Source organism: Capra hircus, chromosome 11, assembly GCF_001704415.2.
Source record: "Capra hircus breed San Clemente chromosome 11, ASM170441v1, whole genome shotgun sequence".
Classification (NCBI taxonomy): Eukaryota; Metazoa; Chordata; class Mammalia; order Artiodactyla; family Bovidae; genus Capra; species Capra hircus.
The window spans coordinates 59,466,247-59,493,679 of record NC_030818.1 but is presented as its reverse complement, the minus strand read 5'-3'; the positions used below and the strand labels follow the sequence as shown (position 1 = coordinate 59,493,679).

The 27,433-nt window shown below is 39.6% G+C and overlaps 1 pseudogene; it reads left to right on the top strand.

Annotated features, from left to right (window-relative positions):
• On the top strand, positions 20,225-20,728 carry LOC102170243 (annotated as a pseudogene).

Genomic DNA, 27,433 nt, shown 5'->3' with positions numbered 1-27,433 from the left:
GGTACATATACACAATGGAGTATTACTCAGCCGTAAAAAAGAATTCATTTGAATCAGTTCTGATGAGATGGATGAAACTGGAGCCGATTATACAGAGTGAAGTAAGCCAGAAAGAAAAACACCAATACAATATACTAACACATATATATGGAATTTAGGAAGATGGCAATGACGACCCTGTATGCAAGACAGGGAAAGAGACACAGATGTGTATAATGGACTTTTGGACTCAGAGGGAGGGAGAGGGTGGGATGATTTGGGAGAATGACATTCTAACATGTATACTATCATGTAAGAATTGAATCGCCAGTCTATGTCTGATGCAGGATACAGCATGCTTGGAGCTGGTGCATGGGGATGACCCAGAGAGATGTTATGGGGAGGGAGGTGGGAGGGGGGTTCATGTTTGGGAATGCATGTAAGAATTAAAGATTTTAAAATTTAAAAAAAAAAAAAAAAAAATTAAAAAATAATTAAAAAAAAAAAAAAAAGAACTGGACATGGAACAACAGACTGGTTCCAAATAGGAAAAGGGGTACATCAAGGCTGTATATTGTCACCCTGATTATTTAACTTATATGCAGAGTACATTATGAGAAACGCTGGGCTAGAGGAAGCACAGGCTGGAATCAAGATTGCCAGGAGAAATATCATTAGCCTCAGATATGCAGATGACACCACCGTTATGGCAGAAAGTGAAGAGGAACTAAAAAGCCTCGTGATGAAAGTGAAAGAGGAGAGTGAAATGTTGGCTTAAAGCTCAATATTCAAAACACAAAGATCATGGCATCTGATCCCATCACTTCATGGGAAATAGATGGGGAAACAGTGGAAACAGTGGCTGACTTTATTTTTTTGAGCTCCCAAATCACTGCAGATGGATATTGCAGCCATGAAATTAAAAGACGCTTACTCCTTGGAATAAAAGTTATGACCAACCTAGACAGTATATTAAAAGGCAGAGACATTAGTTTACCCACAAAAGTTCATCTAGTCAAAGCTATGGTTATTCCAGTAGTCACGTATGGATGTGAGATTTGGACTGTGAAGAAAACTGAGCGCCGAAGAATTGATGCTTTTGAACTGTGGTGTTGGAGAAGACTCTCCAGAGTCCCTTGGTCTGCAAGGATCCAACCAGTTCATCCTAAAGCAAATCAGTTCAGTTCAGTTCAGTTCAGTTCAGTTTCTCAGTTGTGTCCAACTCTTTGCTACCCCATGAATCACAGCACGCCAGGTCTCCCTGTCTATCACCAACTCCTGGATTTCACTCAAACTCAGGTCCATTGAGTTGGTGATGCCATCCAGCCATCTCATCCTCTGTCGTCATCTTCTCTTCCCGCTCCCAACCCCTCCCAGCATCAGGGTCTTTTCCAATGAGTCAACTCTTTGCATGAGGTGGCCAAAGTACTGGAGTTTCAGCTTTAGCATCAGTCCTTCCAATGAACACCCAGGGCTGATCTCATTTAGGGTGGACTGGTTGGATCTCCTTGCAGTCCAAGGGACTCTCAAGAGTCTTCTCCAACACCACAGTTCAAAAGCATCAATTCTTCGGCACTCAGCTTTCTTCATAGTCCAACTCTCACATCCATACATGACCACTGGAAAAACCATAGCCTTGACTAGACGGATGTTTGTTGGCAAAGTAGTGTCTCTGCTTTTTAATATGCTGTCTAAGTTGGTCATAACTTTCCTTCCAAGGAGTAAAGCCTCTGTTAATTTCATGGCTGCAATCACTATCTGCAGTGATTTGGGAGCCCCCCAAAAATAAAGTCCGACACTGTTTTCACTTTTTCCCCATCTATTTCCCATGAAGTGATGGGACCAGATGCCATGATCTTCGTTTTCTGAATGTTGAGCTTTAAGCCAGCTTTTTCACTCTCCTTTTTCACTTTCATCACGAGGCTTTTTAGTTCCTCTTCACTTTCTGCCATAAGGGTGGTGTCATCTGCATATCTGAGGTTATTGATATTTCTCCAGGCAATCTTGATTCCAGCTTGTGTTTCTTCCAGCCCAGCGTTTCTCATGATGTACTCTGCATAGAAGTTAAATAAGCAGGGTGACAATATACGGCCTTGATGTACTCCTTTTCCTATTTGGAACCAGTCTGTTGTTCCATGTCCAGTTCTAATTGTTGCTTCCTGACCTGTATGTAGGTTTCTCAAGAGGCAGGTCAGGTGGTCTGGTATTCCCATCTCTTTCAGAATTTTCCATAGTTTATTGTGATCCACACAGTCAAAGGCTTTGGCATAGTCAATAAAGCAGAAGTAGATGTTTTTCTGGAACTCTCTTGCTTTTTCGATGACCCAGCAGATGTTGGCAATTTGATCTCTGGTTCCTCTGCCTTTTCTAAAACCAGTTTGAACATCTGGAAGTTCATGGTTTATGTACTGCTGAAGCCTCACTGGCAGAATTTTGAGCATTACTTTACTAGCGTGTGAGATGAGTGCAATTGTGCAGTCATTTGATCATTCTTTGGTTTGCCTTTCTTTGGAATTGGAATGCAAACTGACCTTTTCCAGTCCTGTGGCCATGTCTGAGTTTTCTAAATTTGCTGGCATATTGAGTGCAGCACTTTCACAGCATCATCTTTCAGGATTTGAAATAGCTCAACTGGAATTCCATTACCTCCACTAGCTTTGTTGGTAGTGATGCTTTTTAAGGCCCACTTGACTTCACATTCCAGGATGTCTGGCTCTAGGTGAGTGATCACACCATCATGATTATCTGGGTTGTGAAGCTCTTTTTTGTACAGTTCTTCTGTGTATTCTTGCCATCTCTTCTTAATATCTTCTGCTCTGTTAGGTCCATAGCATTTCTGTCTATCGAGCCCATCTTTGCATGAAATGTTCCCTTGGTATCTCTAATTTTCTTGAAGAGATCTCTAATCTCTCCCATTCTGTTGTTTTCCTCTGTTTCTTTGCATTGATCACTGAGGAAGGCTTTCTTATCTCTTCTTGCTATTCTTTGGAACTCTGCACTCAGATGCTCATGTCTTTCTTTTTCTCCTTTGCTTTTTGCTTCTCTTCTTTTTCACTGCAGAAAGAATGAAGGGATTGAGCCAAAGCAAAAACAGTACCCAGCTGTGGATGTGACTGGTGATAGTAGCAAGGTCTGATGCTAGAAAGAGCAATATTGCGTAGGAACCTGGAATGTTAGGTCCATGAATCAAGGCAAATTGGAAGTGGTCAAACAGGAGATGACAAGAGTGAACGTTGACATTCTAGGAATCAGCAAACTAAAATGGACTGGAATGGGTGAATTTAACTCAGATGACCTTTATATCTACTACTGTGGGCAGGAATCCCTTAGAAGAAATGGAGTAGCCATCATGGTCAACAAGAGTCTGAAATGCAGTACTTGGATGCAATCTCAAAAATGACAGAATAATCTCTGTTCGTTTCCAAGGCAAACCATTCAATATCACGGTGATCCAAGCCTGTGCCCCAACCAGTAATGCTGAAGAAGCTGAATTTGAATGGTTCTGTGAAGACATACAAGACCTTTTAGAACTGCTACTGCTACTGCTAAGTCACTTCAGTCGTGTCCGACTCTGTGCGACCCCATAGACGGCAGCCCACCAGGCTCCCCCGTCCCTGGGATTCTCCAGGCAAGTACATTGGAGTGGGTTTCCATTTCATCCTCCAATGCATGAAAGTGAAGTCGCTCAGTCGTGTCCAACCCTCAGCGACCCCAAGGACTGCAGCCTACCAGGCTCCTCTGTCCATGGGATTCTTTGAAGACCTACAAGACCTTTCAGAACTAACACCCAAAAAAGATGTCCTTTTCATTATAGGGGACTGGAATGCAAAAGTAGGAAGTCAAGAAACACCTGGAGTAACAGGCAAACTTGGCCTTGATGTACAGAATGAAGCAGGGCAAAGGCTAATAGAGTTTTGCCAAGAGAATGCACTGGTCATAGCAAACACCCTCTTCCAACAACACAAGAGAAGACTCTACACATGGACATCATCAGATGGTCAACACTGAAGTCAGATTGATTATATTCTTTGCAGCTAAAGATGGAGAAGCTCTATACAGTCAGCAAAACAAGACTGAGAGCTGACTGTGGGTCAGATCATGAATTCCTTTTTGCCAAATTCAGACTGAAATTGAAGAAAGTGGGGAAAACCACTAGACCATTCAGGTATGACCTAAATCAAATCCCTTATGATTATACAGTGTAAGTGAGAAATAGATTTAAGGGACTAGACCTGATAGACAGAGTGTCTGATGAACTATAGATGGAGGTTCGTGACATTGTATAGGAGACCGGTATTAAGACCATCTCCAAGAAGAAGAAATGCAAAAAAGCAAGATGGCTGTCTGAGGAGGCCTTACAAATAGCTGTGAAAAGAAGAGAAGTGAAGAGCAAAGGAGAAAAGAAAATCAGTTCTGAATATTCATTGGAAAAACTGATGCTAAAGCTGAAACTCCAATACTTTGGCCACCTGATGTGAAGAACTGACTCATTTGAAAAGACCTTGATGCTGGGGAAGATTGAAGTTGGGAGGAGGAAGGGACAACAGAGGATGAGATGGTTGGATGGCATCACCGACTCAATGGACATGAGTTTGAGTAAACTCCGGGAGTTGGTGGTGGACTGGGAGGCCTGGCATGTGCAGCAGTCCATGCAGTCACAAAGAGTCGGACAAAACTGAGTGACTGAACTGAACTGAACACCATATCTCCTAGGCCAATGGCTGCTGGCTCCCCTGCCTATGTGGCATTGCCAGGGTCCCTGTGATTCAAGCAGCTGTGCCACCTACTTGCTTGATCCTCAATGGAACAGATCTGCTAGAGGTTAGAAAATCCCTAATGGCATCATATCTCCTGCTCCCCTGGCTGCAGGATCCCCTGTGTACCTGGTGCTGCCAGGGTCATTGTGATCCAAGCAGCTGCACCTCTTCCATATCCAGCCCTCACTGGGACAGACCCAAATCCTCCAGGGCAGGCTTGGGAGCAAACTCCTGTGGATGACCCACATAGAGAGGTGGAGATAAAACCACGGTTGAATCCCAGGGGCAATGTGGCTAAGGAAGAGGGTCAAAAACCTTCCTACAAGCTGTACAAGCTGCAGATTAAATCCGCATGATCAAGTAGGCAGACTCTGTGTCTATGCGATATATAAATTGACAATGAGAGCTCCCACAAAGGAAAATTTACTGATTCTGGCAGCTGTGGACTGTAGAGGCAAGAACACACAGGAGCAAGGCCAGATGAGACTCTGAGCTGTCTCCACAGCAGGTCCAGAGAAAAGCCCAGTATTGGAGGGCATCATAGGGAGACAGAAGTGAATTGTCACTCACAGAGAAGGAAAGGACATTTACAACTGACATTTGAGAAAAGAGTTATTATTCTTATATTTTGATTGGTTCTGTAGTTGGTTCTGGAGTTTTTTTCTTCTTTTCTTTCCCCTCTGTTGCTGAGGTTGTTGATTTTATTATTGCTATTAACTCTATTTAAGCTTTTGAGAATTTATTTAATGATACTTTTTATTTCCTTTATAAACTTCTACCTCTACTTTGGCCTTTTGTGGTTTGGTGGGGTTTTTTTTTGTTTGTTTTTGTTCAATTATTAAAAAAATTTTTTTTCCTGCTGTTCTTTTAATATATATAAATCTGTTTTATATAATTCTGTTTAACTTTGTTTTTCTATGATTTTTTCTTTTCTTTTTTCAACATGTTTGTTAGTTTGTTTTTTTCCTTTGCTTTATTCCCCAGTTGGCATTCTGCTTTGGTTTATTTTCCAGTTTGCATTTAGTTAGTTTTCTTTTAATTGGTTGATACAATTTCTGGTTTCCTTTGCTTTCTGGGTCACTCTCTTTTACTTTCTTTTTTTGGACTGCTGTGATTTCATTTGTATGTGTGTGTGTGGGTATGTTTCATTGTTTTTGTTATTATTTGTCTTATTTTGTCTTTACCATTTGTGTGGGATCTTCTTTTTATATTTTGTTTATTTTTGTGTTTGTTTTATTCCCCCTTTAATGCCATAACAAATAACTTGTGGAATTTTGGATCTCTGACCAGAGATTGGGCCTGAGCCTTTGGAGTGGGAGCACTGAGTCCAGGACTCTAAGCTGTCAGAAAATTCCTAAATTCAGGGAGAATTAATTAGTGAGATCGCCCACAAAGGCCTCCGCCTGCATAAAAGAGCCAGTATCACTCAACTGCTTGCAGCACCCAGGGCAGGATTCTTCACTCAAAAACAAGCAAGACAAAAATACAAATCCAATCATCAGCATACCCTATTCACCCCAAAACATAGTACTTTACATATCCTTGCCCATTAGAGAGAAAACAAAACAAAACAAAACAAAAAACTCAACTTCTCCCACAGAATATGGGTACAAATCACTCTCAACACAAAGCCTACACAAACAACCAGACCAGCCTTATCTACCAAGGGCAGAAACAAGAAGGAAGGAGGGACACAACCCTAAAACCTAGGAAAAGGGGACCTCAGAGTAAGTTAGAAAAAAATGAAGAGACAGAGAAATACCATGCAAATGAAAGAACAAGGTAAGAACTCACAGACCAAGTAAATGAAGAGGAAATAGGCAAACTTCCTAAAAAAGATTTCAGAGTACAGATAGAAAAGATGATTCAAAACCTCAAAAATATAATGAATAAAATGCTAGAATCAAATAACGCATTCATTAAGGACCTAGAAGAAATAAAGAATAAAAAGACAGGGATGAATAACACATTTACTGTAATTAAAAATACTCTAGAATGAATCAATAGCAGAATAACTGAAGTAGAAGAAGAGATAAGTGAGCTGGAAGGCAGAATGGTGGGAGCAACTGTTGAAGAACTGAATAAAAGGAAAAGGAGAAAAATTGAGGATAGTCTCAGAGACCTCTGGGACAGTATAAAACTGACCAACATTCAAATTATAAGGGTCTCAGGAGAAAAAGAGAAAAATAAAAGGTCTTAGAAGATTTTTGAAGAGATTATAATCAAAAGCTTCCCCAACGTGGGAAAGGAAATTAACAATCGAGTTCACGAAGCACAGAGTGTCCCAGTAGGATAAACCCAAGGAAAAACTTGCCAAGACACATGCTAATCAAACTAATGAAGATTAAACACAAAGGAAAGCTATTAAAGCAGTAAGGGAAAAGCAACAAGTAACATACACGGGAAAACCCATACAATTAACAGCTGATCTTTCAGCAGAAACTCTACAGGTCAAAAGGGAATCACCAGATATATTTAAAGTACACAAAGGAAAGAAAAAAAAATCGACAACCAAGATTACTCTACCTGGCAAGGATCTCATTCAAAATTGATGGAGAAATCAAAAGTTTTACAGACAAACAAAAGTTAAGAGAATTTAGCACCACCAAAACAGCTTTACAACAAATGGCAAAGGGATTTCTATAGGCAGGAAGCACAAGAGCAGGAAAAGACATACAAAAACAAACCCAAAACAATTAAGAAAATGCCAATAGGAACATGCTGCTGCTGCTGCTCCTAAGTCACTTCATATATCAATAATTACTTTAAGGTAAATGGACCAAATGCTTCCAACAAAAGACACAGACAGGTTGAATGGATACAAAAAGCAAAACCCATGTATATGCTGTGTCTGTTTACAAGAGACCCACATCAGACCTAGAGAGACAGACTGAAAGTCGGTCGGTGGAAAAAGATACTACATGAAAATAAAAAGCAAATAAAACTGGAGTGGCAATTCTCATATCAGACAAAAGAGACCTTAAAAGAATATTATAAGTGATAAAGGACAATACATAATGATAAAGGGATTAATCCAAGAAGAACATAAAACATTTAAAAACATTTATGCACCCAACAAAGGAGCACCCCAATATATAAGCAAACACTAACAGATATAGAAAAGAAAATTGACAGTAACACAATAATAGTAGGGGACATAAAAAACCCCACTTACACCAATGAACAGATCATCAAAACAGAAAACTGATAAGGAATCATAAGCCTTAAATTAACTTTAAACCTGATGGACCTAGTTGATATTTTCAGGACATTCCATCCAAATGCAGAAGAATATACTTTCTTCTCTAGTGCACATGGAATATTCTCCAGGATAGACCACATCTTGGGTCACAAATCAAGCTTCAGTAAAGAAGAAAATTGAAATAATATCAAGTATCTTAAGACCACAGTTTTGTGAGACTAGATCAATTACAGGAAAAGACACTGTAAAAAAAGACAGATACATGGAAATTTTACAATCAGTTCATTCAGTTCAGTCACTCAGTTGTGTCTGACTCTTTTTTTAATATAAATTTATTTATTTTAATTGGAGGCTAATTACTTTACAATATTGTATTGCTTTTGTCATACATTGACATGAATCCGCCACGGGTGTACACGTGTTGCCTATCCTGAACTCCCCTCTCACATTCCTCCCCATCCCATCTGAACAAGTGAGCCTAAAAAAGTGTCCACCACCGCCCCCTTGTGTCAGGGCGGAAATTAGACACTGAAGAGACCAGCAAACAGAAGATGCTAAAACAGGGAACCGCCTTGGAATTGACAGGTTTAATAGATTAAAACCCTGTAGTTAGCACCTACTACATAGGAACCGAGAAGGCAATGGCACCCCACTCCAGTACTCTTGCCTGGAAAACCCCATGGATGGAGAAGCCTGGTAGGCTGCAGTCCATGGGGTCGCTGAGTTGGGCACGACTGAGCGACTTCACTTTCACTTTTCACTTTCATGCATTGGAGGAGGAAATGGCAATTCACTCCAGTGTTCTTGCCTAGAGAATCCCAGGGACGGAGGAGCCTGGTGGGCTGCAGTCCATGGGGTCGCACAGAGTTGGACATGATTGAAGCGACTTAGCAGCAGCAGCAGCAGCAGCAGCAGCAGCACATAGGAAGGGGCTTATAGATCTTGAGAGATATAAGCCGGATCAAGGAACTATCCGAAAATGAACTGACCCCACACTGTCCACAACACCACCAGAGAAACTCCTAGATATATTCTTACTATTATCACTCTTTAAATTAAAGAAAAATTTTTTATTTTTAAGTCCTCTATTACTTCTTTAATTTTCATTTTTATAACCTACTATTACTTTAGAAAAAAAAGACCCTATTTTTTAAAGCAAACTTCATATACATATATATATTTTATAATTTTTGTGACTTTGTTTTTTTCTTGAATATTGTATTTTTCAGAATCCAACCTCTACTCTAGATTTTAAATCTTTCCTTTTGGTATCTGTTATCAATTTTGTGCATTTAAGAACCCAATCTTCAGTACCCATTTTTACTTGGGAGCGAGATTACTGGCTTGACTGCTTTTCCCCCCTTTGGATTCTACTTTTTCTCCACCATGTCGCCTCTGTCTCCTCCCTCCCCCTTCTCTTCTCTACCCAACTCTGTGAATCTCTTTGTGTGTTCCGGACTGTGTCTGACTCTTTGCGACACCATGGACTGCAGTATTCCAGCCTTCCTTGTCCATTACCAACTCCCGCAGTTTACTCAAACTCATGTACATTGAGTCGGTGACGCCATCCAATCATCTCATCCTCTGTTGCCCCTTCTCCTCCTGCCTTCAATCTTTCCCAGCACCAGGGTGAGTTTCCTGAATTTTCTGGCATATTGAGTGCAGCACTTTCACAGCATCATCTTTTAGGATTTGAAATAGCTCAACTGGAATTCCATCACCTCCATTAGCTTTGTTCGTAGTGATACTTCCTAAGGCCCACTTGACTTCGCATTCCAGGATGTCTGGCTCTAAGTGAGTGATCACACCATCGTGATTATATGGGTTGTTTTTTTGATATTTTTTGTTTAGTTCTTCTGTGTATTCTTGCCACTTCTTCTTAATATCTTCCGCTTCTCTTAGGTCCATACCATTTCTGTCCTTTATTGAGACCATCTTTGCATGAAATGTTCTCGGTATCTTTAATTTTCTTGAAGAGATCTCCAGTCTTTCCCATTCTATTGTTTTCTTCTTTTTCTTTTCATTGATCACTGAGGAAGGTTTTCTTAGCTCTCCTTGCATTCTTTTGAATTCTGCATTCAAATATCTATCCTTTTCTCCTTTTCTTTTTGCTTCTCTTTTTTTCGCAGCTATTTGTTAGAAAATGATAAAGGCCAATGATATAATGACAGAGTAGAACAGCATTTGACATAGTGAGGTCTAAGAAGGGGAGGGCAGTATTAGCTTTCAGAGTTAAATGGAGCGTTCAGGAGAGGCCACATCAAGAGGGTGAGGATTGAGAAAAACTTGAAAGAAGTTAGTAGGGGAACTAGGCATGTTTCTAGAGAAAGAATATACCAGGCGTCTAAAGCAGGCCCTAAGGAGCAGGTGCAGCTTCCAAGCTGACAAAGTCAAGTCTGCTGATTTAAAAAGTTTTATCATTGTCATTATTATGCTCCACTGATTACTTTGAATTTTACTGTTTCTCATATTGGCATGGATTATTAGACATGGCTCATGTGCATAGAAACAAAATTTTCCCTTTTAAATATCTAATTTGTAATTTAATATTTTCTATCAGTCATGTATGGTCCTAAAATGAGACTAATTGGGATCACATTATGGGTTCAACTCACAGAAATATCAGGAAACACTTCTATTTCCTTTACTCTGGATTTAATGCATTCAACTTTTGGAAAGAAGTGGGTTTTATAAGTGTCCCATGATAAGAAAGGTGAGAAAGGCTTTAAATCTCTGTAAATCATCCTTTTGCTTAAGTGTATTTCTAAAACAATATTGGGAAGCTTTCTCTAAAACCCCCTGTTTTCAAGGAGAGTTACTCAAGGAAAAACATGTTTCCTGGCTTTTAAAATGTAATATATCTGCAAAGAAAGAAGAAAAAAACCCCAGTATTTTAAAATGTAGTATGATATTAAAAGAGAAGAAAAACCAGACCAGAGTCCACCTAGGGGATTTGTAGAGGAAAAAGGAAAAAGAACAAGCATTGCAACTGTTATCCTCCAAAAATATGCTGCCATAAGGACTTAAGTTGTTTTAATCTTCTCTGTATATATCACAAATTTTCTGGACTTTGCAAAGTCATTCAGTATTTGTTCACGTATCTGTGAAAACAAGGGCAATGATCCCTTTTCTTTGTGAATCCTTCAGGATAACTTAGTGACTTTAATATCTAACATCAACTATTATTATTCCCATTGCCTTTGTTCTCAAAACTCACACCACTGACCTAATAATGAACAAAATGACAGTCATGTCTGTAGCTACTTGTAACAAAAGACTCTCAGTAGTGTTGTATTTCGGTTTAATGAAGAAAGATTACCAATGTGTAGAAAGAAGCAGCTACCCAGAGACAACCTGAGGCCTGAATGAAAAGAACAGTCTTTATGGTGTCCTTATCAATGTGCCACCTGGCTAACGAGAGAGAAAGCATGATTCCTAGTTAATTTTCCATATTAGTGTAATGAGAAGAAATAGACAAACTGCCACAGGGCTCATTTATCTAATATTTCAACCAGCAGACACAGCACAGCTTCTTCTAAAACAGGACAAAGGTGGAGAAAAAAAAAAAAAGATTCTAAACTGCTTCTTTTGGCCTTATAAAATAGCAAAGCAGGGCCACTAAGGATAGTGGTTTGAGGATGACACCAATCATTTATAGTTCATTGTTTCTACATTTATTTTAATAAGCTGCTGGCTGAATTACACCCAGAGCATCAAGGTTAGCCTCATATGTCCCATTACTATGAATATCTCCCTGGGCAGTCAAATAAATATCTGTTTTGTTTGTGGATACTTATTCTGTTGCTTTTTGAGTAGTGAGTATTCACTGTACAAACCATATAGCAGCTATTCAACCTAAAGAACAACTTCTCTTGAATTTTGACAAGGATCAAATAAATATTAGTATGTAGTAAATATTTTGGTTACACACTAGAAAAAGTGCTGATTCCTAGCACAAATGCCTCACATTGTAGCCATAGAACAACTGGTTAAAGAATTGTCCTTGTAGGTCTAAACATTGTAGATCCACTGGGAATACAATATTTGTTTTACTTATAGGGGATAGTTTACTAAAATGCTGTGCAATCATTGACTATTTCTGACAACAGTTCCTTTGAAACAGCCCTATGTGAGGTACTATCTGCTTAGCGCCACTTTGGGAAGTAAGGTATACATAGTATCTCTGAAAATTACCCAGAACAATCAATAATGGAAGGGACTGGGTTGACATAAAGATTTACTGTTACTATCAGTTCAGTTCAGTTGCTCAGTCATGTCTGACTCTGCGACCCCATGAACTGCAGCACGCCAGGCTTCTCTGTCCATTATCAACTGCTGGAACTTTCTCAAACTCATGTCCATCAAGTTGGTGATGCCATCCAACCATCTCATCCTGTGTCATCCCCTTCTCCTCCTGCCTTGACTTTCCCAGCATCACAGTCTTTTCTAATGAGTCAGCTCTTTGCATCAGATGGCCAAAGTATTGGAGTTTCAGCTTTAGCATCAGTCCTTTCAATGAATATTCAGGACCAATTTCCTTTAGGATTTACTGGTTTGATCTCTTTGCTGTCCAAGGGACTCTCAAGAGTCTTCTCCAACACCACAGTTCAAAAGCATCAATTCTTTGGCACTCAGCTTTCTTTACAGTCCAACTCTCATATCCATACATGACTACTGTAAAAACCATAGCTTTGGCTAGATGGACTTTTGTGGGTAAAGTAATGTCTCTGCCTTTTAATATGCTGTCTAGATTGGTCATAGCTTTTCTTTCAAGGAGCGTGTCTTTCAATTTCATGGCTGCAGTTACCATTTGCAGTGATTTTGGAGCAGAAAGTGAAGAAGAACTAAAAAGCCTTTTGATGAAAGTGAAAGAGGAGAGTGAAAAAATTGGCCTAAAGCTCAACATTCAGAAAATGAAGATCATGGCATCTGGTCCCATCACTTCATGGGAAATAGATGGGAAAACAGTGGAAACAGTGTCAGACTTTATTTTTGGGGGCTCCAAAATCATTGCAGATGGTGATTGCAGCCATGAAATTAAAAGATGCTTACTCCTTGGAAGGAAAGTTATGATCAAGCTAGATAGCATATTCAAAAGCAGAGACATTACTTTGCCAACAAAGGTCCGTCTAGTCAAGGCTATGGTTTTTCCAGTAGTCATGTATGGATGTGAGAGTTGGACTATGAAGAAAGCTGAGCGCTGAAGAATTGATGCTTTTGAACTGTGGTGTTGGAGAAGACTCTTGAAAGTCCCTTGGACTGCAAGGAGATCCAACTAGTCCATTCTAAAGGAGATTGGTCTGGGGTGTTCATTGGAAGGAATGATGCTGAAGCTGAAACTCCAGTACTTTGGCCACCTCATGCCAAGAGTTGACTCATTGGAAAAGACTGATGCTGGAGGGATTGGGGGCAGGAGGAGAAGGGGACGACAGAAGATGAGATGGCTGGATGGCATTACCGACTCAATGGACGTGAGTTTGAGTGAACTCTGGGAGTTGGTAATGGACAGGGAGGCCTGGCGTGCTGTGATTTATGGGGTCGCAAAGAGGCAGACATGACTGAGCAACTGAACTGAACTGGAGCTACAAAAATAAAGTCTCTTACTGATTCCTTTATTTCCCCATCTATTTGCCACGAAGTAACGGGACTGGATGCCATGATCTTCGTTTTTTGAATATTGAATTCCAAGCCAGCTTTTTCATGCTCCTCTTTCACTTTCATCAAGAGGCTCTTTAGTTTCTGTTTGCTTACTGCCAAAAGAGTGGTATCATCTGCATATCTGAGGTTATTGATATTTCTCCCTGCAATCTTGATTCCAGCTTGTATTTCATCCAGTTTGGAATTTTGCATAATATACTCTGCTTATATGTTAAATAAGCAGGGTGACAATTTATTGCCTTGATGTACTCCTTTCCCAATTTGGAATCATTTCATTGTTCCATGTCTGGTTCTAGCTATTGCTTCTTGACCTGCATACAGATTTCTCAAGAGGCAGGTAAGGTAGTCTGGTATTCTCATCTGTTTAAGAGTTTTCCACACAGTCAAAGTCTTTAATGTAGTCAGTGAAGCAGAAGTAGATGTTTTTCTGGAGTTCTGTTGCTTTTTTCTATGATCCAACAGATTCTGGTAATTTGATCTCTGGTTCCTCTGCCTTTTCTAAATCCAATTTGAACATCTGGAAGTTCTCGGTTCATGTATTGTTGAAGCCTAACTTGGGGAATTTTGAGCATTACTTTGCTAGCTTGTGAGATGAATGCAATTGTGTGGTAGTTTGAATATTCTTTGGCATTGCCTTTCTTTGGGATTGGAATGCAAACTGACCTTTTCCAGTACGGCCTCCTCACACAACCCTTTTGCCTTTTTCATGTCTTCTTGGGGATGGTTTTTATCACCGCCTCCTATACAATGTTATGAACCTCCATCCATACTTCTTCAGGCACTCCATCTATCAGATCTAATCCCTTGAATATATTTGTCACTTCCACTGTATAATCGTAAGGGATATGATTTAAGTCATACCTGAATGGTTTAGTGGTTTTCCCCACTTTCTTCAATTTCAGTCTGAATTTGGTAATAAAGAGTTCATGATCTGAGCCACAGTCAGCTCCTGGTCTTGTTTTTGCTGACTGTATAGAGCTTCTCCATCTTTGGCTGCAAAGAATATAATCAATCTGATTTCAGTATTGACCATCTGGGGACGTCCATGTGTAGAGTCTTCTCTTGTGTTGTTGGAAGAGGATGTTTGCTATGAGCAGTGTGTTCTCTTGACCAAACTCTGTAAGCCTTTGCCCTGCTTCATTCTGTACTCAAGGCCAAACTTGCCCATTACTCCAAGTATCTCTTGACTTCCTTCTTTTGCATTCCAGTCCCCCATGATGAAAAAGACATCTTTCTTTTGTGTTAGTTCTAGAAGGTCTTGTAGGTCTTCATAGAACTGTTTAACTTCAGCTTCTTTGGCATTACTGGTTGGGGCATAGACTTAGATTGCTGTGATATTGAATAGTTTGCTTTGGAAATGAACAGAGATCATTCTGTCATTTTTGAGATTGCACCCAAGTACTGAATTTTGGGCTCTTTTTTTGGCTAAGAGGGCTACTCCATTTCTCTAAGAGATTCTTTTCCACATTAGTAGACATAATGGTCATCTGAGTTAAATTCAACCATTCCAGTCTGTTTTAGTTCACTGATTCGTAAAATCAGTGAAGAGTTCTGACAAACTCTTCTGGAGAGTTCTGACAAAATGTGGAGAGTTCTGGCAAAACATGATCCCCTGGAGAAGGGAAGGGCAAACCACTTCAGTATTCTTGCCTTCAGAACCTCATGAACAATATGAAAAGGCAAAAAGATATGACACTGAAAGATGAACTCCCTGGGTTGGTAGGTACCCAATATGCTCCTGGAGAAGAGTGGAGAAATAGCTCCAGAAAAAATTAAGAGGCTGAGCCAAAGCAAAAGCAACACCCAGTTGTGGATGTGACTGGTGATGGAAGTAATGTTCATTTCTCTAAAGAACAGTATTGCATAGGAACCTGGAATGTTAGATCCATGAATCAAGGTAAATTGGAACTGGTCAACCGGGAGATGGCAAGAGTGAACACTGACATTTTAGGAATCAGTGAACTAAAATGGACCAGAATGGATGAATTTAATTCAGAAGACCATTATATTTACTACTGTTACTATATCCACAGTTACATCTTTGCCCAAGCTCCTCATTTGAGAAAACAGTTATTGCTTCATGTTCATCTTTTTCTTTTAAAACACTGAATTCCTAAGACTATTTTAGATAACTCTCTTTTTGTAAGAATCATAAGAATTTAAAGATATTGATTATATATAACTAGATTACCTTTTATTGATTATCCACAATGATCATGACTAATATGCTTGGTGTAATGGAAAGAAGAGAGTATTTAGAATAAAGCCTAGCTCTGCCATTAATTAAATTCCATCAAATCACTTCCTTTTGTTCACTCAAAAGATTAAAGATTTTGAACAACTGATTCCTAAGGTCCTTTCTGGCACTAAAAGTCAGTCATTTTATATCCTTTATGTTCATATAATGGTGAATTCTATAACTGCATTATTTTTTCATGATTATCTTCTGGAAGAAAATCTGATACTATCTAATACTTTAACCCATATTTCAGTGACTGCCTTTTTTGGAAGATGATTATGTGTGAGCTGACAAAGCACTTGATCTTAACTGACACTGGGTTAATGTAACAAACTCATATCAACAAGAGAGATGAATTGAGGTGCAGGTAGATGACAAGGGACTGTAATTAAATGCAGAACTCATTGTGCATGTTAATAAAACCTATCAAATTTATCCTCAGTGGAAGATAACTGAAGACATGCTCCTACATTAATTACATTCCAAAACCATATGTAAATAGTCCAAAATTGTTTCCAGCTCACTTTAAGATAAACAATTGTAATGTGGTCATGCTAAAACATCACTTTTCCTTGGATGTCTAATGATCCTGAAATAATTCGAACTAATTTGATGGTGTGAGCTGTTGCTAAGCTTTCAAGCTACAGAGGTAAAATGCTGAAATCTTTGAGCAAGGTATTAGAAGTTTTAATTGGTCATTAACACTTGAGAGATAATTAATTTCTATGGTTTACTAATCAGACTGTAAAGGAATGGGACATAGACAAGTGGCAGTGTAGGAGACAATACAGTACAATGTTTACAACTTAGAGCCTAATTTAAGGAGGGCAGGAACAGATAAGGGCTGCCCTGGTGGCTCAGGTGGTAAAGAATCCGCCTGCAATGCGGGAGGCCTGGGTTCAATCCCTGGGTTAGCAAGATCCCCTGGAGGAGGATGAACAACCAAGGATAGGTACTGCTGCTGAGGAAATGATTCCAGAATCTTCAGATTGATTCCAAAAGAAGAAAGGAGCACAGAAAGATGGAGCAATTTTGGGCATCCTTGTGTCTTTTTCATTTTTGCCTCTTGTTGATTTTGGCTTTATCAAACCTTATACGGAAAATTAAATATTGGGACTGATTTTCAACTTTCCTTGTTGAAAGTGGGCATCCACATCCTTATCATGTCATCATGGTGAAATTCCACAGGATTTTACTTTGGGCTTGGTTATGTGATTTGCTTTGGTCAATGGAATATTAGTGGATGTGATGCTAACAGAGGCTTGAATTATGATTGCTCATTTTCATTTGTACTTTCTATTCAATAATTTGCCATAAGGAAAATATACACCAGATAGGAACTGACCAAAGGAGAATGAGGGGCATATAGACACTAGCTTCAGCTCTCAGTTATGTTCAGCTAACCCATAGTATGAAGCAGTGCCATAAAACTGCACACTGAACCCAGGTTGTGTTACCAGCAGGGATGCAGTTGGCCTACAAACCCAGGTTAAAAAATTCTTACTATTGTAAAACACTGAGTTTTGGGATCTTTGTTTCACAGTATATTCAACAACCATAGTAAATTATACTTTAGTGGTACCTTCTTATGTTTTCAGAAAAGTCTTTTCTTGCTTTTTTCTTGAATATCAAAACAATACTTATCATTGCAAAAAATTTAAACAGTAATTTTGTATATTCTGTTTTACCAAATATATGTACATATCTAAGCTTATAGCTGTTTTTACTTGAATACCTATCAAAAGCAAATAAAATAAACATTGTGTCTATAAAGGAAGTCCATATTAAATAATTCTACTTTCATGAATAATGGCATATGTATTGTAGATCTACAAGATATATTAGAGTTGAAGCTAGTCTTAAGCAGAAATAAAAATTCCTTGCGTGTGAACTAATTTAAAATTGGTAATAAGAAAAACTTTGTTACAGAATTTTTAATGAAAGTAAATAATCAGGTTACTTTAAATTTTTAAAACTATATATTGACAGAGTCTGTGTATATCTGAAAATACAAACTTCTGGAAAATTCCTGATAGTTGACATAGATTTGTTACACATTCTCAAAAATGAGATCCAATAGTTATACATAATTTTCTTAGTAACTGTATTTAAAACTGTAATTTTAATTGATTGTTACTCCATTTTAATTTTACTCAGGGGTACAAATATCCTTAATTAAAATTTTTTTAAACAATTTATTTTTATATTGTACTATAGTCAATTAACCATGTTGTGATAGTTTCAGGTGCATGGCAGAGAGTCTCAGCCGTACATATACATTCATTCATTCATGTGGCAATCTCCCATCCAGGTTGCCACATAGCATTGAGTAGAGTTCCCCGAAGTATAGAGTAGGTCTTTTATGATTATCCATTTTAAATACAGCAATGTATATGTATGGATCTCAGACTCCCTAACTACCCCTTCTCCCCTACCTCCCCCCACCATAATCAAAATTTCATTCTTTAAGTCTATGACTCTGTTTCTGTTTTATAAATAAGTTGAAATGTATCATTTCTTTATAGTTTTCACATATAGGGGTTATCATATGATATTTCTCTTTCTCTGTCTGATTTTACTCAGTATGACAACCTCTAGGTCCATCCATGTTGCTGCAAATGGCATTATTTTTTTCTCTGTTATGGTTAATATTCCATTGTATATATGTATCATATCTTCTTTATCTGTTCCTCTATTGATGGACATTTCGGAGAAGGCAATGGCACCCCACTCCAGTACTCTTGCCTGGAGAATCCCATGGGTGGAGGAGCCTGGTAGGCTGCATTCCATGGGGTCGCTGGGAGTTGGACACGACTGAGCGACTTCACTTTCACTTTTCACTCTCACGCATTGGAGAAGGAAATGGCAACCCACTCCAGTGTTCTTGCCTGGAGAATCCAGGGACGGGGGAGCCTGGTGAGCTGCCGTCTATGGGGTCGCACAGAGTCGGACACGACTGAAGCGACTTAGCAGCAGTAGCAGTAGCACTGATGGACATTTAGGTTGTATCCATATCCTGGCTATTGTAAACAGAACTGCAATAAAAACTGGACTGCGAGTATCTTTTTGAATTAGGATTTTCTCTGACATATGCCCAGGAGTGGGATTGCAGGGTCATATGGTAACTCTTTTTATTTTTTAAGGAACCTTTGTATTGTTCTCTATAGTGGCTATACCAATTTACATTCCCACCAAAGCTGTAGGAAAGTTCTCTTCTCTTCATACCCTCTCCAGCATTTGTTGTTTGTAGAATTATTTTATTTTTTAATTGGAGGATAATTGCTTAACAATATTGTGTTGTATTCTTCCATACGTCACATGAATCAGTCACCCCTCCCCCTTTGAAACTTCCTCCCATTTCCTACACAATACCATCGCGCTAGGTTTTTACAGAGCACTGAGTTTGAGCACCCTGCCTCATACAGCAAATACCCACTGGCTATCAATTCTACATACAGAAAAGTATAAGTTCCAATGCTACTCTCCTAGTTTGCCCCACCCTTTCCTTCCCCAACTATGTCCACAAGTCTGCTCTCTATGTTGGCATCTCCATTTCTGCCCAGGAAAATAGGCTCACCAGTACCATCGTTCTAGATTCAATGCGTACTTGTGTGCCAAGTCGCTTTAGTCACTAGAGTCCATATATATGCATTTGTGGTCTGTCACTAAGTTGTTTCTGACTCTTTGCAACCACAGGGACTGCAGCATGTCAGGCTTCCCTGTCTTTCACTATCTTCCAGGGTTTATTAAAAGTCATATTTATTGAGTCAGTGATGCCATCCAACCATCTCATCCTCTGTTGCCCTCCTTCTTCTCCTGCCCTCAATCTTTCCCAACATCAAGATCTTATCCAATGAGTCAGATCTTCACATCAGGTGGCCACATTACTGGAGCTTCATCTTCGGGATAAGTCTTTACAATGAGTATTCAGGGCTGATTTCCTTTAGGATTGACTGGTTTGATCTCCTTGCTGTCCAAGGGATTCTCAAGAATCTTCTTCAGCAACACAGTTTGAAAGCAACAGTTCTTAGGCACTCAGCCTTCTTTATGGTTCAACTGTCACATCTGTATATGACTACTGGAAAAATCACAGCTTTGACTAGATGGACCTTTGTTGACAAGGTGATGTCTCTGTTTTTTAATATACTGTCTAGGTTTGTCATATCTTTTCTTCCAAAGAACCAGTGTCTTTTAATTTCATGGTTGCAGTCATTGTAGTGAGTTTGGAGCCCAAGAAAAGAAAATAAAAAGCTTCCACTTTTTCCTCATCTATTTACCATGAAGTAATGGAATCGGATGCCATGATCTTTGTTTTCTGAACGTTGAGTTTTAAGCCAGCTTTTTCACTCTCCTCTTTCACCCTTATCAAGAGTAGCTTTACAGAACCGCCATCTTCCAGTGATTCGCCAAGATGAACAACACAAAGGGAAAGAGGCGGGGCACCCACTACATGTTCTCCAGGCCTTTCAGAAAACATGGAGTTGTTCCTTTGGCCACATACATGTGAATCTACAGGAAGGGTGATATTGTAGATATCAAGGGAATGGGTACTGTTCAAAAAGGAATGCCCCACAAATGTTACCATGGCAAAACTGGGAGAGTCTACAATGTTACCCAGCATGCTGTTGGCATCACTATAAACAAACAAGTTAAGGGCAGATTCTTGCCAAGAGAATTGATGTGCGTATCGAGCATATTAAGCCCTCTAAGAGCCGAGATAGCTTCCTGAAACGTGTGAAGGAAAATGATCAGAAAAAGAAGGAAGCCAAAGAGAAAGGGACTTGGGTTCAGCTGAAGTGCCAGCCTGCTCCACCCAGAGAAGCACACTTTGTAAGGACCAATGGAAAGGAACCCAAACTGTTGGAGCCCATTCCCTATTAATTCATGGCCTGATGGGTGTAAAAATAAAGACTTGGACTGTTAAAAAAAAAAAGAAAAAGAATAGCTTTAGTTTCTCTTTGCTTCCTGCCATTATAGTGGTACCATCTGTATATCTGAAGTTATTGATATTTCTCCCTGCAATCTTGACTCCAGCTTGTGCTTCATCCAGTCCGGCATTTCAAATGATGTACTCTGAATAGAAGTTAAACAAGCAGGGTGACAATATACAGCCTTGAAGTACTCTGTTCCCAACTTGGAACCAGTCCATTGTTCCATGTTCGGTTCTAACTGTTGCTTCTTGTCCTGCATACAGGTTTCTCAGGAGGCAAGTAAGGTGGTCTGGTATTAACATTTCTTGAAGAATTTCCCACAGTTTGCTGTGATCCACACAGTCAAAGGCTTTAGCATAGTCAGTGAAACAGAAGTTGGTTTTTTTTTCTGAAATTCTTTTGCTTTTTCTATGATCCAAAGGATGTTGGCAATTTGATCTCTGGTTCCTCTGCCTTTTCTAAAATTAGCTTGAACATCTTGAAGTTCTTGGTTTACATCCTATTGAAGCCTAGCTTGAAGGATTTTGAGCATGACCTTGCTAGCATGTGAAATGAATGCAATTGTGCAGTAGTTTGAATATTCTTTGGCATTGCCTTTCCTTGGGATTGGAATGAAAATTCACCTTTTCTTGCCCTGTGGCCACTGTTGAGTATTCCAAGTTTGCTGGCATATTGAGTGCAGCGCTTTCACAGCATCATCTTTTAGGAATTGAAATAGCTCAGCTGGAATTTCATCACCTCCACTAGCTTTGTTTGTAGTGATGCTCCCTAAGGCCCTCTTGACTTCACACTCCAGGATGTCTGGCTCTAGGTGAGTGATCACACCATCTTGGTTATCTGAGTCATTAATATCTTTTTTGTGTAGTTCTGTGTATTCCTGTCCCCTCTTCTTAATATCTTCTGCTTCTGTTAGGTCCATGCCATTTCTGTCCTTTATTGTACCCATCTTTGCATGAAATGTTCCCTTGGTATCTCTAATTTTCTTGAAGAGATCTCTAGTCTTTCCCATTCTATTGTTTTCCTCTATTTCTTTGCATTGATCTCTTAGGAAGGCTTTCTTATCTCTCCTTGTTTTTTGGAACTCTGCATTCATATGGGTATATCTTTCCTTTTTTCACACTCTTTCTTTTTCTCTTTTTCTTTTGGGACCCCTATAATTTGATTACATTGATTTGAGTTATCTCTCTTTTTTCTTGATGAGTCTGGCTGAAATTGATCAATATTTTAACCTTTTGAAGAACTAGTTTTTAATTTATTGATCTTTGCTATTGCTTTCTTTCCTGTATTTCATTTATATCTGCTCTTATATCATGCTTTCTTTCCTTATGGCAACTTTAGGTTTTCTTGTTATTCTTTTGCTTTAGATATATGTTAGTTTGTTTTTTATTTGAGATTTTATTGTTCCCTGAAGTAATATTGTATTGCTATAAACTTTCTTCAAGGAACTTATTTTGCTGCATCCCATAGGTTTTGAACCTTGTGTTTTCATTTTCCTTGTGTCTACGTTGTTTTTGATACCCTCTTTGATTTCTTTAGTGGTCCATTTGTTGTTTAGTAGAATATGGCTTAGCCTCCAGGTATTTGTGTTTTTTTTTTTTTTAATAGTTTTTTTGTAATCTGTTTCTAATCTCATAGTGGTGTGATTGGATAAGTTGCTTGATATTATTTCCATTTTCCTAAATTTACCAAGGCTTGCCTTGTGGTCTAATATGTGATCAATCCTGGATACTGTTTCATGTGCACTTGAGAAGAATGTGCATTCTGCTGCTTTTAGATGGAATGCTCTATAAATATCAATAAAATCCATCTGGTCTAATGTATGCATTTAAGTCCTGAGTTTTCTTGTTGTTTTTCTCTTTTGATGATCTGTCTATTGATGAAATTGAGATATTAAAGTACCTCATTATTTTATTGTTATTGTTGATGTTTCCTTGTATGGCTCTAGAATTTTCTTTATGTATTTAGGTGTTCTTATGTTCAGTGCACATATATTTATAATTGTTATATTTTCTTTTTAATCTCTTGATCATTACATAATTTCCTTTTTGTCTCTTACAATAGCCTTCATTTAAAGTCTTTTTTTTCTGATATGAATATTACTGCTCCATCAGTAATATTGCTGCTCTTCTGATTTCCATTGACATGGAATAGTTTCTTCCATCCCCTTGCTTTCATTTTGTATGTTTCCCTAGATCTGAGGTCTCTCTTTTGTAGACAGCATATATATGGGTCTTATTTTTGTAACCATTCAGGCAGTCTATGTCTTTTGCTTAGTGCATTTAATCTATTTATATTTAACGTAATTATGTATCTATTTGCTATTTTCATAATTGTTTTGGGTTTGTTTTTGTAAGTCTTTTTTCTTCTTTTTCTCTTCTGCTGCTCCTTAGAAGGAGGTGCCCAATATGCTACTGAAGATCAGTGGAGAAATAACTCCAGAAAGAATGAAGGGATGGAGCCAAAGCAAAAACAATACCCAGTTGTGGATGTGATTGGTGATAGAAGCAAGGTCCGATGCTGTAAAGAGCAATATTGCATAGGAACCTGGAATGTCAGGTCCATGAATCAAGGCAAATTGGAAGTGGTCAAACAGGAGATGGCAAGAGTGAACGTCAACATTCTAGGAATCAGCAGACTAAAATGGACTAGAATGGGTGAATTTAACTCAGATGACCATTATATCTACTACTGTGGGCAGGAATCCCTTAGGAGAAATGGAGTAGCCATCATGGTAAACAAAAGAGTCCAAAATGCAGTACTTGGATGCAATCTCAAAAACGACAGAATGATCTGTTTGTTTCCAAGGCAAACCACTCAATATCACGGTAATCCAAGCCTATGCCCCAAACAGTAACGCTGAAGAAGATGAAGTTGAATGGTTCTATAAGGACATACAAGACCTTTTAGAACTAACATCCCCAAAAGATTTCCTTTTCATTATAGGGGACTGGAATGCAAAAGTAGAAAGTCAAGAAACACCTGGAGTAACAGGCAAATTTGGCTTTGGGGTACAGAATGAAGCAGGGCAAAGGCTTACAGAGTTTTGTCAAGAAAATGCACTGGTGATAGCAAACACCCTCTCCCAACAACACAAGAGAAGACTCTACACATAGACATCCCCAGATGGTCAACACCAAAATCAGATTGATTCTATTCTTTGCAGTCAAAGATGGAGAAGCTCTATACAGTCAGCAAAAACAAAACCGGGAGCTGACTGTGGCTCAGATCATGAACTCCTTATTGCCAAATTCAGACTGAAATTGAAAGTGGGGAAAACCACTAGACCATTCAGGTATGACCTAAATCAAATCCCTTATGACTATATAGTGGAAGTGTGAAATAGATTTAAGGGACTAGATCTGATAGATAGAGTACCTGATGAACTATGGATGGAGGTTCATGACATTGTACAGGAGACAGGGATCAAGACCACCCCCATGGAAAAGAAAGGCAAAAAAGCAAAATGGCTGTCTGAGGAGGCCTTACAAATAGCTGTGAAGAGAAGAGAAACAAAACAAATGAGAAAAGAAAAGATATAAGCATCTGAATGCAGAGTTCCAAAGAGTAGCAAGGAGAGATAAGAAAGCCTTCCTCAGTGATCAATGCAAACAAATAGAGGAAAACAACAGAATGGGAAAGCGGACTTCCCTGGTGGCTCAGATGGTAAAAGGTCTGCCTACAACATGGGAGACCCGGGTTCGATCCCTGGGTTGGGAAGATCTCCTGGAGAAGGAAATGGCAACCCACTCCAGTGTTCTTGCCAGGAAATCCCATGAATGGAGGAGCCTGTTAGGCTACAGTCCATGGGGTCGCAAAGAATCAGACATGACTGAGTGACTTCACTTCAGAGATCTCTTCAAGAAAATTAGAGATACCAAGGGAACATTTCATGCAATGATGGGCTCGATAAAGGACAGAAATGGTATGGACCTAGCAGAAGCAGAAGATATTAAGAAGAGGTGGCAAGAATACACAGAAGAACTGTACAAAAAATATCTTCATGACCCAGATAATCATGATGGTGTGATCACTGACCTAGAGCCAGACATCCTGGAATGTGAAGTCAAGTGGGCCTTAGAAAGCATCACTACCAACAAAGCTAGTGGAGGTGATGGAATTCCAATTGAGCTATTTCAAATCCTGAAAGATGATGCTGTGAAAGTGCTGCACTCAATATGCCAGCACATTTGGAAAACTCAGCAGTGGCTACAGGACTGGAAAAGGTCAGTTTTCATTCCAATCCCAAAGAAAGGCAATGCCAAAGAATGCTCAAACTACTGCACAATTGCACTCATCTCACATGCTAGTAAAGTAATGCTCAAAATTCTCCAAGCCAGGCTTCAGCAATATGTGAACCGTGAACTTCCAGATGTTCAAGCTGATTTTAGAAAAGGCAGAGGAACCAGAGATCAAATTGCCAACATCCGCTGGATCATGGAAAAAGCAAGAGAGTTCCAGAAAAATATCTATTTCTGCTTTATTGACTATGCCAAAGCCTTTGACTGTGTGGATCACAAGAAACTGTGGAAAATTCTGAAAGAGATGGGAATACCAGACCACCTGACCTGCCTCTTGAGAAACCTATATGCAGGTCAGGAAGCAACAGTTAGAACTGGACATGGAACAGGCTGGTTCCAAATAGGAAAAAGTGTACGTCAAGGCTGTATATTGTCACCCTGCTCATTTAACTTATATGCAGAGTACATCATGAGAAATGCTGGGCTGGGAGAAGCACAAGCTGGAATCAAGATTGCCGGGAGAAATATCAATAACCTCAGATATGCAGATGACACCACCCTTATGGCAGAAAGTGAAGAGGAACTAAAAAGCCTCTTGATGAAAGTGAAAGAGGAGAGTGAAAAAGTTGGCTTAAAGCTCAACATTCAGAAAACGAAGATCATGGCATCTGGTCCCATCACCTCATGGGAAATAGATGGGGAAAAAGTGGAAACAGTGTCAGACTTTCTTTTCTTGGGCCCCCAAATCACTGCAGATGGTGATTGCAGCCATGAAATTAGAGATGCTTACTCCTTGGAAGGAAAGTTATGACCAACCTAGATAGCATATTCAAAAGCAGAGACATTACTTTCTCAACAAACTTCCATCTAGTCAAATCTATGGTTTTTCTAGTGGTCATGTATGGATGTGGGAGTTGGACTGTGAAGAAAGTTGTGTGCCAAATAATTGATGCTTTTGAACTGTGGTGTTGGAGAAGACTCTTGAGAGTCCCTTGGACTGCAAGGAGATCCAACCAGTCCATTCTAAAGGAGATCAGTTCCGGGTGTTCTTTGGAAGGACTGATGCTAAAGCTGAAACTCCAATACTTTGGCCACTTCATACGAAGAGTTGACTCATTGGAAAAGATCCTGATGCTGCAAGGGATTGGGGGCAGGAGGAGAAGGGGGCGATAGAGGATGAGATGGCTGGATGGCATCACTGACCTGATGGACATCAGTTTGAGTAATGTCTAGGAGTTGGTGATGGACAGGGAGGCCTGGTGTGCTGCGATTCATGGGGTTACAAAGAGTCAGACACGACTGAGTGACTGGACTGAACTGACCTGTCATGGAGTGTACAGGCCTTGTGGTGGGACTAAAGGTAGGCTTCATGAGGGCTCATACCAGGGAGTACTACTCAGAACTGCTGCTGCCAGTGCCCCTCTTCCTGCATGAGCCACAGCCACCCCTTTCCTCTGTAGAAGACCCTCTAAGACTAGAAAGTATGTTTTACTCTGTTTTCTGTGGGGTCACTGCTCTTTTCCCTTTGGTCCTGGTGCACACAGACGTTTTGTGTGTCCAAGTGTGGAGTCTCTTTTCTGGAAGTCCCATAATCACATTCTCCTGGCTTTTGAAATTAGATTCTCTGGGGATTCTTACTCCCTTTTTTATATCCCCAGGACGGGAAGCCTGATATGGGGCTAAGAACTTTCACTTTAGTGGGAAAACTTTTGTGGTTCTCCAGTTTTAATGTTCCCCACTTGGTGGTTATGGGATTGAATTTTATCATTATTGTACCCCTTCTACCATCTCACTGTGGCTTCTTCTTTGTTTTTGGATGCAGAGTATCTTTTTAGGTAGTTCTAGTGTCTTCCTGTCTTTGGCCACCTCATGTGAAGAGTTGACTCATTGGAAAAGACTCTGATGCTGGGAGGGATTGGGGGCAGGAGGAGAAGGGGACGACAGCGGATGAGATGGCTGGATGGCATCACCGACTCTATGGACGTGAGTCTGCGTGAACTCCGGGAGATGGTGATGGACAGGCAGGCCTGGCGTGCTGCGATTCATGGGGTCGCAAGGAGTCGGACACGACTGAGCAACTGAACTGACTGAGTGACTGAATGTCTTCCTGGCAGTGGCTGTTGAGCAGTTTCTTGTGATTTTGGTGCTGTCACAAGAAGAGATGAGCATGTCCCGCTACTCTCGCATCTTGGACCAATCTTGAATTTATGCATTTTGGCACTGTATTTGATCTTGGGTGGCCTCAGAGGCTTAAAGCAGGATTTCGGTTCCCAGCCAGAGATTTAAGTCAGGCTGTGGCAGTGAGAGGGCTGAATCCTAACCACTTGACCACCAGGTGCCAGTGGCCAGTGACAAGGTCCTGGTCCATCAGCTTTGTAGAAATGCATTTCCACATAGAGACAGAAAGTTGTGAAATCAGAAAAGTGTTT